General features: G+C 39.8%; 1 long non-coding RNA gene across 3 annotated transcripts in view; it reads right to left on the bottom strand.

The window, feature by feature from the left end:
- The window catches only part of LOC108445460, a 31,470-nt gene that overhangs the window by 19,244 nt on the left and 3,298 nt on the right, over positions 1–8,928 (bottom strand). For 2 of the 3 annotated variants that reach the window (XR_001860327.1, XR_001860328.1), the window contains exon 2: positions 5,213–5,301. This is a non-coding gene — a long non-coding RNA (uncharacterized LOC108445460). Of the gene's footprint in view, positions 1–5,212; positions 5,302–7,467; positions 7,552–8,928 lie in introns of all 3 variants that reach the window. The other variant, XR_001860329.1, reaches the window with a different exon arrangement.

Below are 8,928 nucleotides of genomic sequence, written 5' to 3'. Positions count from 1 at the left end.
TGAAAGGAGGTTTAAGCAAATTATTTCTGGAAACAGAACAAAATATTATGATAGCACTGCAAACTTCTGCATCCACTCTCTGATCAGCTACTATGGCCCCATGATTGGTGTTTATTATCGCATTTGTCAACGTTTCCATTATAAACACTCAAGTGTGGAGGGTTTATAACTCAGCTATAAAAATTCCCTCTAGGATGAAACTTGATAAGTGAAGTCCAACAACACTTTTTTTTTTCTTTTACAAACTTTAAAATAAATTAGTTTTTGAAGTCATGGAGGTACTAAGCAAAAGTAGTGGAAAAGTGGCTTTGATTTCTTTTTCAGATCAGTGATTCTCCTCAAAGACAAGTTCTATATGACCCTTCTGGTCCTTTCAATTAACTTGGACTTCTGTTTTTTGGTGGTTTTTTTAATTAAAAATAGCTAAAACACTGAAGCTTAAAATGTGACTTCTGTGCATGCTGAGTCCCTGTTTTCATAGGAATTTGTTGTTTTACTAGGCTTGAATGCTACTTATCTGCAACAACGACAGCCAAGCTTTTCCCATTAATACAACAGAATAGTTACAAGGATGGATAGGTGTGCTGGTTATGCTCTTTTTTTAGTACAGTAAATTGTTGCTTATTCTAAAAATTTGGTAAATATAATCAGTTCAAATTATTTGCTCTTAAACTTAGCTCAAAAAAATGCTTGTTTTAGAGACTGAGATGAACTTCTGTCACAGCAATGTATCCAGAATAAAAGAATTGACAGAATAAAAATATTCAATTGCAATTGCCTAGAATTCTAGCTTTTTAAGGAGTGCAGCTCAGATATTATTTTAAAAATTGTGTTTCATCCAAATTTTGCTTTTCCCCTTCTCTGTCCTAGTTTCAATGTTTACCTTTTGTCTGTCTGGCACTAAATTTTAAGCCCTTGAATTTTTCACAGCTACTACTCACTCTGCTGATCACCAGCTACAGTCCAGTTCAGTGGTCGTTACATACCTGAAATTCCTATTTCTTCAAGGAAGTCAAAATAAGGGAGTAATTCTGTTATCTTTTGTAGTACATTTTCCCACATTAATATATACTTATAAAGACTGTAATATATTCAAATTGTTGTGTGCATTATATTATCTTAGTGTGGCTTTTACTGCTCTCGAAGGCTTCAGTGCCACAGCTGTGCCTCAGACCATGTCCTCCCATGCTGAGGGGTTTTGAATGGTTCCCACACAGAGTTGTTGCACTGCAGAAGGACAGGCTTCACTATTATCACACATGGCTTTATTTCAAACAAGTAATCAGGCACACTGAGATTCTAGGCCTGTTTATGCTTTTGTCATACCTCGGCCATAATTTCAAAAAGAGAGATAAAGAGTATCCTGTTGGTTTAACTGTCTCTCCTTAGCTCTGAAAGCAGAAGACAGATAATTATTTTCCCTGTGAGTTCCAGTTCCATCTCATCTTGCTCCAAGGCTTACAGGGGATCAAGGACAAGTAGTACATTTTATGATTTTTTTCACAGCAAAGAGGAACTCTGTGAAACTCTTCAACATAAACACGTGCACTGAGAGAATAAGTTAATTCAGATGTTGATATTTCTTTTTATTTCTAGCATTGTTTACTTACTATGCAGTCTTTCATCTTGTTAATGATTCTAACTTTTGAAACTTAGAGTTATCAGGGGGAAGAGTGGTGGCTGTAGAACAAAGGATACAGGAATAGATATAACACAGCAATCACCATTACTCTTTGAACATTTCAGGTTCATGTGGGTTAGATGATGTCTCTGATCTCGCTAAAAGGTAGTTTAGCAAAGACTTTCAAAACAACCAATGATTTAAGATTGTTCATTATTCTGTGTGGCTAAGATGAGATATCATGCAAAGATCCTGATGTCGTTGCTGAAACAAAAGTTGTGACCTGAAGCCATAGCCATTATTTTGGTGTTTGGTGAAATGCAGGTGTGCAGCTCCACTAGCCCTTCACTCTTCAGCTGTGAGTAGTGATTACAGTGAAATTATTGGTCATATCCAGTGTAGCTGGGAAACTATATTACATTTTACAGTGCCCTGGGTTTTCTACTCAAGGTCTTAGGGGCTTGGCAGAGCTGCTTCCATGTGGAAATGTGTGTAAAAAAGGCACTGGGCATTGCTCCAAGAGCCCTGCATCAGGAAGGGGCCATGCTGTCTCCAAGGGCTGTTTCTGGGTAAAGTGCCATTTGCACCCTAAAAAATACACCAAGAGACTAGAAACATAAAGAAAAGTTTCACTAAACAGAAACCTTTGCAAGTGTAAGGGAAGACTCAACAAACACTTGGCACCCTGCTCCAGCCCTAGACCTGGTGGCTCTTTGAATTTGCCTTTTAACTCTCCACTGCTCTGCTCCCCTCCCTCCTGGCAAACAGAAGGCCCTTGCACTACAAAGAATGTCTCCTTTAGAACACATTTATTTGGGAAAGAATGTAAAACCTGATAGAGCTAGATCCAGCCAGAGCTCAGCAGATTTCATGTTGCAAGTGTGCTATACTTTCTATTAGAGCTGGCGCCAGCGATCACTTGCTGCCATTCAGTCCACTCCGTGTGGTTGTATATTTTCTTAATGAGGATCTGAAATCAGCCTCTTTCACTTAACTGACAGTCTGCCAGAATTATGCCATCTTTCCAAATGCAGAGATCATATGATCCATCTGTTGTCTGCAGCCATGCAGGGGAAACATTTTCCAAAGAGAAATGTGGGTTGGCCCCAAAAGTACGTAATTATCCAAATGCTGAAGTGTTTCAGATGTTTCAAGGTGCTCTTGGACCTGATCTTGGCCATCGAAGCTCCTATGAAGTCTTTTAGAATAATGTACATAACTAAGTCATTGAGTCTCCAGGAAATTTTCATAGTACAGGAGTAATTTTAAAATTATTTTTAAATAACTTTGAGCTGAATCAGATATTTAGGCCTCAGCAACATCATCTGGGGACATTTGTGAGTACTTACATTCTTAAGTAGTTCACATTTTTGCTGTTAATGTTATCGTATATGATACATTAAGTGACTATGCAGAAAGATGTTTTAATCTATTTTATTAATTTTTTAATTATATGCTAGAACACTGCAGTAACTCTGCAACATCATTGACTCTCATAACTCTGCAAACTACCAGATGCAAAAGAAGTTGTAGGATGATGAATAATAGTAATGGAGAAAAAAAAAGGGAAAATATGATTGAGAGACTGTAAAATGAAGGGCTATCTCAGATCTTTCTCTGCCTTACATGAAGGCGCGTGGAATTCATTTCATATTACATCTGACTCAGTTTAAATTTTCTTTGCAGATATCTTGAATGTTGCCAACAAATATGATTAAACTGACAGTTTAGGCCCTCATCAGGTGCCACTTCCTTGACATACAGGACTCAAATTTTAACCATGAGCAAATGGAACTTTCTCTGAAGTACTGATAACTGTGCTCGAACTACTAAACAAACCCTTGGTAAGATGGACTTTAGGTCCTATTGCTGCAAACACCTTTACCAGCCCCAAGGTATTAAATTTGGAAGCATGCACCTTTATTCTGTTAGCTGTACTTGGCTTGACAACAGCATAAGTCAGTTCTCACTGTTATATGTTTCAGACATCCAGGAACAGAATGATTTCAGCATCCTCTCCCAGATCACAACTGCCATACCTATGGACTGGACCACATTATGCTGAGGAAGTTCTGTGATGTTAATAGCATGGGATTTGCCCATGGAGAGAAATAAGTTCTACCAAAGCTATAATGAGAACACACAGAATTTTTCATATTTAAAATGTGCAGGCATATCTTCTGAAAGACATAAACCAAACGAAACCAAACCCCAAAAGACCCCAAACAAACAAACAAAACAAAACAAAACCAAAACCAGATAAATTTATCATCTTGTTTTTGAGAGTAGTAGAAACATGAATCTTTAGTGTACCATTGGCCAAATTATTTGAAGGATCCAGTGCATAAGCCAAATATTTGACTGGAGAGCATTTTGGTGTATAAGACCAGTGTTTTTTGCCTTCAAGCTGGAAAGACATGCTAGATACCTGACACAGCAAAGGAAAAGTTCTAATGACATCTACTTCAATCCTGCTTCCCCCCTACAAAACACAGTTCTTGTGAAGCTATGGGTCATTAGAAATATTTATTGTGAGGGTTTCTGAGCCACTTCCATAGCACATAAGCACCAAATATCACCCCAAAGATGCAGTGGAACCTCAGACATGAAAAGAGAAGACTTTATGCCCAAAGTATTTTCTTTTGCTGAAAACATCCAGTGACACATTTTCAAATGGCAGAATGTCGCCAGGGAGATTGGTAATGAGCATGGTGGAAATGCAGGCGACACCATGGAGGTTTCTTAGTGAAAACCTCGGGAAAACACAAACCTATATTGGCTGTGGTTTCTTTCCACTCCATGTACAATGCTATTACTGCCTGCATGGTGCTGCTCTCCTGCATCTGTATGGCAAATGGGGTGATGCCTATCTGCATCACTTGTGGTGCCACAGCTGTTACTGAGGAGCTGCTAATCCATTCCCTTCAATTTTGATGCCCTTACAGTAGCACCTATTCCAGCATGGATTTCACATGCCATTTTCAAATGCTCTTGAGCAAAGTTTAATGGCAACTTTTTGTCATATAATATTTTGCTAACTTTTATGACTTAAGGAGAGGCAGAAATTCTTTTTTCCTCAGTGAACAGTTTGGGAAGGACCTGTGTGAAGAAATACAATGCCTCCCATTCCCATAACCACAGGGAATGAAAAAGCATCTTCCACCTCTGCATGGCAGTGTAGCTTGCTTCTGATATGCATTAGGTCTGTGGGAATATGAAGGGCTGTTTCTTGCAGTAATGGCTGAGTGATTGAATTGCCTTTTTTCCTCCTGTCTATATGCCTTTGGGTTGGCCCCTTACCCTTAATGTGAGCAATTATGAAGTGCTTCCTATCATACATCTGATTTAGCATTAAGAACCTAATTTCCCAACAGTGCATCTAATCTTTAAAGACGGTTATTTTTCTTCTTTTTTGGATGAAATTTCCTACCCACAGTGAATTCTGTGAGGAAATGGTAGGACTTAGACAGTTAACCTGCCAGCTACACTAACAAATCAGATAGTTTGACATCTAGACCGGACTATTAGTTCCTACAATGAACTGACAACATGAAACCACAGATGGAAGGATTTGGTGTTGCAAAATTTTACCTGCCAAGTTCGAGGCTATGTTGTCCTCTCGGAAGAAACAGCCTGTTCTGGGATGCATCCTCAAGAAGGAGAATGTTGCAGCTGTTTCACTTTTTACAGCAACATGACACAGTGTTATAGGAAAGAAAATACAGAGAGTTATCTTAGTTGATTGAAATTAAGCCAAATGACAGTGTGCCATACCACAGCCACTCAATTACATACGTTGAATGTAGATAAAGTTGTAGTTACCCATAATGGACTTTGGCCAAAAGACAACATCATGAATCTTTCCAAGATACTAAAGGATTTTCACTGACCAAAACTTTAACATGATGGCAGATAACAGCTAGGTTGAAGGTCATTTGGGGATAACAAATATAGATCATAAATGTCACTGTAGATAGAATATGGCTGTAAGCCACTGAAATATAATTGATCAAACTTCTATCTGTTTGGAAGGAATGATGACCATTTTACTGTCAAATAATCCAGATTCAGCAAAAATTCCTGCAGACATACATCACTCAAATTGCTCAGACCTGTGATACAATGATTACAAGGAAGCAGTGCAGTCAGCTCTGTGAGGCTGTAGCTTGTTTTAATACTAGTTTCTTTTAATTAAAATGGATGCTGTAAACACTATGCATTGTTGTAGAGAAAAGGATTACTAAATGAAGGTATAAATTCACTGTTTTGAATTAAAGCCCTTGCTATATTCCATTGCACATCTTCTACCTTTACATTAATTACAGCCTCTGCTGTTGCCCAGAGCTGCATTAGTTCTTTTGCAAAGCATGAAAAGCAAATACTAACATTAGATCAGACATTAGAAAATATCATAAATTGCTAAAATATGAAGTGAGACATAAACCTGAACATATTTTAGAGTCAGAAGAGTATTTTGTAACTAAGTCTCTGCTCTGACTTTGAAAATCTGGGCCATATCTTACTGCTTAGGTTCCAGTCCATATATGTCCTACTGAGCTCAAAACATCCTTGCACTTACTAAGTCAGCAACGACATTTCTAATATGCAACAAAATGTGGATGTTTTGAAGACTGAAAATTAATTACAACCTTCTTGAAAAGGATTGTTTCTTTAATAATGAAAAATTCCACAAGTTCAGCTAAATATTAGAGAACAATGACTGATGCTTTACTCCAAAGGCAGCCTTTCTTACATCTCTTACACTCTTAGGCTGGACCCATCATAATTTTTTTTTTAATTTAAAGTTTAATTGACCCTTTTTAAGACTTAATCCAAAGCCCACTGAAACAGTCTCCTTGACATCAAAGGATTTTGGACCAAGTCCTTAATGAATGTAAGCACAAATGTTCTAAAAGGAAAAACAAATATTTCTCTGCTTCTGACATGAACTATTTTTAGTGCTGCAAGGTCAGATAGTAGATTTTGGCATGAGAATGTTTGATATAGATATTTTTCAAGGCAGAGGCAGTACAGTATTTTGCATAAATAAAAATACAGATGTTTGTTTGGAGGTCAGAGTTCATAAATAGTCAAGTATGTACACAGATACATGAACAGTGAATATGTGCTAATTTACTTTAACAGATCAATAAACTATTACTTCTCTGGAAAATTGCCTTTGGAATTTGGTAACCAAGATTTGTGCTCTAGATCAGCTTCACTGTTGACCTACTATATGATCTCTGGTCAGAAAATAAAACCAGGATGTGAACCTATGGGCAGATCAGTCCTTTGTGAGCAAGGTAACCCAATCATCATCCTATATTCTGGAGGAAAGAAAATGGGATTGGGGCTGTAAAATGAGGAGTAATGACGGATAGCAGATCTTTAGGCATCATAGCTGACAGTCCATAGCCGAAAACAATTATAATCTCCCCAAGCAGAAAGGAATATGTAAACTTGGATCCATGCTGACTGCCTTTTCTGAAAGGAAATGCAGCCTGGCAGAGATGGAAATAAACCCCTGCTCCCTTCTAGCAGGGTAATTAATTTCTTCTAGCTCTTAAGCAGGTGTCCTTAGAAGTAAGGTAATTGTGGAAAGAACAAGAAGGGTGTTCATTTCTGTGAACCTTTCCCCTCCAGGCTCACCTCCTCTGCACAGCTACATCCAGCCCCTGTGTGGTCTAGGGCCAGGCAGAGAAGGTAGATAGGTTCCAAGTTGGAGAGCTGGCATTTAATCAGCCTACCAATCAAAAAAACCCCCATTTCCTTTGCCCAGGAAAACATATGTGTATGTTGGGATGACCTTCCATGCCCTTTCCCTCACACCAGACTTTGCTGCCCACCTGTGTTCATTATGAGTTATGGTTGCTTCTCATATGACCTTTCTTTTCATCTTCATCTGTGAGATTCCAAGAGCACCTGAAAGCCTAAAGAAAGAAGACCACATACAGTAGGAAGCACAGGCAGGATCTTTCCCAGGGTTGCAGACATGGCTAACAGGGTAAAAGCCCACTTCCATGCTGCAATTCTGGCTCTATGGCTCTGTTTCTAATTGCTTGAGCTGCAGAGAATTTGAGTCTACCCATAAGAAGAAGGCTTTATAGAATGCTTTATCCATCACCTGTGCTGGAGGTGCACTCTCTCTCATCTTGGAAGAAAAAAGAATAACTTGTGGCTAAAAGGGCCTGAAGTTTTATGGAGTTTCCATGGGTGAAGTGTACTGAAAGATTGAATATATAGATTTGAGTAATGTGTGGGAGCAGGAAGAATACAAGAAAAAATATATATTTATATAGCTCAGGAAAGATGGAAGAGATGGAAAAGAAAAAAAATCAAAGAAGCTGAAATAGCCAATAAGCTCCATTATTAATAAAAATAACTATTATCCCCTGGAGTGGGGGATAATATAAGGTTGTTTTACTAAGAGGTCTTTTCAGATTTAGATGTGAAACCACATAAACAAGACCCAGAGCCATAACTAGGGGCAGAGCTCCACCACAGCATTAGATATGTTGATCTCCTGTGATGGGAAGGACTGGTCTTGTCTAGGATACATGAGAGGATACTACTCAGGCTTCCACCGAGGAACTTTGGATCTGCTTAAACAGCCCCATCCACTGCCACCAGCTATTTCTGGAGCTGAATAAAGATTTTGTATAAAAACACGTGTCGCAAATAATTTCAGCTCTTAATTTATTGAGAGACCTGTCTCCTATGTGGGATTGCTAGTTTGCTAATAAGATATAGGTATTTCTCGGCCCTGTGTGGAATCGAGAGCTGGCAAGAGAGGATGGATGCAGGAGATGCCGAATGCCGGTGCGCGGGGGGCGCAGCGCTCCCTGCCGCCGGCCCGGAGGCGGGAAGGATGAGCGACGGGACCGGCCGCGCACTGGGGACACTGGGAACACTGGGAACAACGCTGCCACATCCTTTTACGGCAGCAAGCTGCTAAGACTTTTACATGAAAGGCCCCAGTGACAACGAGCCTAAAAAAGAAATAAGAATCATTGTAGTAATTTTGACAACGAAGCTGACGCGTTAGAGGAACTCCGTGTTATCCATCTGCTTTCGAGAGCTTCCGAACGAAAGGAGTGTCAAAGCGCCGGCAGCTGGAAACACACCCGTGGGAAGTGTCCTTATGCCCACGGAGGATCCATGGGCCGGATCTCCCCCCAGGACCCAGCAGGGCCGCCCCCCGGGTGGGCAGCGGCGCTGCGGCGGCGTGGGGCCACCTCAGCGAGAAAAAGCACTCGGGGTTCGCTGAAAAACGAGCGAACAGACCCGGGAGCGGGCGGGCAGCACCT

Source organism: Corvus brachyrhynchos, unplaced genomic scaffold, assembly GCF_000691975.1.
Source record: "Corvus brachyrhynchos isolate BGI_N302 unplaced genomic scaffold, ASM69197v1 scaffold142, whole genome shotgun sequence".
NCBI classification, from domain to species: domain Eukaryota; kingdom Metazoa; phylum Chordata; class Aves; order Passeriformes; family Corvidae; genus Corvus; species Corvus brachyrhynchos.
The sequence above is the reverse complement of the archived record's forward strand: the minus strand, read 5'-3'. Positions and strand labels throughout refer to the sequence as shown.